Genomic DNA, 1364 nt, shown 5'->3' on the forward strand with positions numbered 1-1364 from the left:
GTTGCATCATTCTTTGTAAGGTATGCTTCTTCACGATGTATGCTTTTAATAAGTCCTCAAGTTTATTAGAGGACTCGACTGGTAAAGTATTTTCTATGTTGCTTGGTACAACACCTTGGGGTTTGCCTGACCATGAATTAATGTATCATTTTTAACAATGTATGCCTTCAAAAAATTTTCCAAATTATTGGAAGGTTCAACTTGTGGTGGTTTTTAAGGTTGTTGATTGAAACGAAGAGGTTGATTTGATATATGTTACATGTAATTGTTGTTTGGTCTAGCTTATTGGTTACTCCAAGAGAAGTTTGGATGGTTTCGCCATGAAGGATTATAGAAGTTGGACTGTGGTCCTTGTCCACTTTTATTTTGGTGTCGATTCCCTACATAGTAAAAAAACTCAGGATTTGATGGACAATTCTGGAAAGAATGAGCATCCCCACAATATAAGTAGGAAACATCATCGAAGTGACTCGGTGGTTGAGCTGCAACATGATTTAAACCATTAGTAGTAAACTATTTCAACATTGAATAGATAGAAGATACCTGAGCTGAGAGTGAAGTAAGGACATCTACTTCATGCACTCTTGTTACTTGTCTTCCTGAAACTGCTTGATTTTTTGGCCACTCATAGTTGCTACTGGCTATTCTCTCGATGATTTCGTAAGCCTCATTATAAGACTTCGAGAAGAGAGCACCATTTGCAGAAGCATCTACCACCAACCTTGTGTGTGCATTGAGACCATTATAAAATGTTTCAAACTAGATGCAATGCAAAATACCATGGTGAGGGCATTTATGTAGTAGCTCTTTGAATATTTCCCATGCCTCGTATAGGGACTCATCATCCATCTGGAAAAAAGTAGTGATCTCATTTCGCAACCTAGCATTTTTGCTAGGTGTAAAATACTTTACCAGAAAATGGTTATCTAATTCTTTCCAAGTAGAAATTGAGTTGGGTGGCAAAGAATTAAGACATGCTCGTGCTCGATCTTGCAATTAGTATGGAAACAACTTCAACCTCAGTGTACCTTGAGTTACATTGGCTATGTTGAAGGAATCACTCACCTCCATAAACAATCGAAGGTGAAGATATGGATCTTCTGTGGGCATTCCACTGAATTGGCCTATTGTTTGAAGCATCTGAAACATCACAGGCTTCAATTCAAACTGCGGTACCTCAATGTATCAGGGTCTAAAATAATAGTCTTGGTGGCCTGGTTTGACCAAGAGTTAACAAATTTTGTTGCTAAGTGTTTAACATGCCAACAAGTGAAAGCTGACCAACAGTTTTCTTTCGGTCTACTACAGTCGATTAAGATTCCTTAGTGGAAGTGGGAGCGTGTCACTATGGAATTTGTTAATGG

General features: G+C 38.1%; 1 non-coding gene across 1 annotated transcript; it reads left to right on the forward strand.

Moving 5' to 3' along the window:
* Positions 1 to 775: 775 nt before the first annotated feature.
* On the forward strand, positions 776 to 882 carry LOC128033599 (small nucleolar RNA R71). The gene has a single exon (XR_008189569.1). It is a non-coding gene; the product is annotated as a small nucleolar RNA R71 (small nucleolar RNA).
* Positions 883 to 1364: the final 482 nt, after the last annotated feature.

Source organism: Gossypium raimondii, chromosome 1 (assembly GCF_025698545.1).
Source record: "Gossypium raimondii isolate GPD5lz chromosome 1, ASM2569854v1, whole genome shotgun sequence".
In the NCBI taxonomy this organism is placed as follows: domain Eukaryota; kingdom Viridiplantae; phylum Streptophyta; class Magnoliopsida; order Malvales; family Malvaceae; genus Gossypium; species Gossypium raimondii.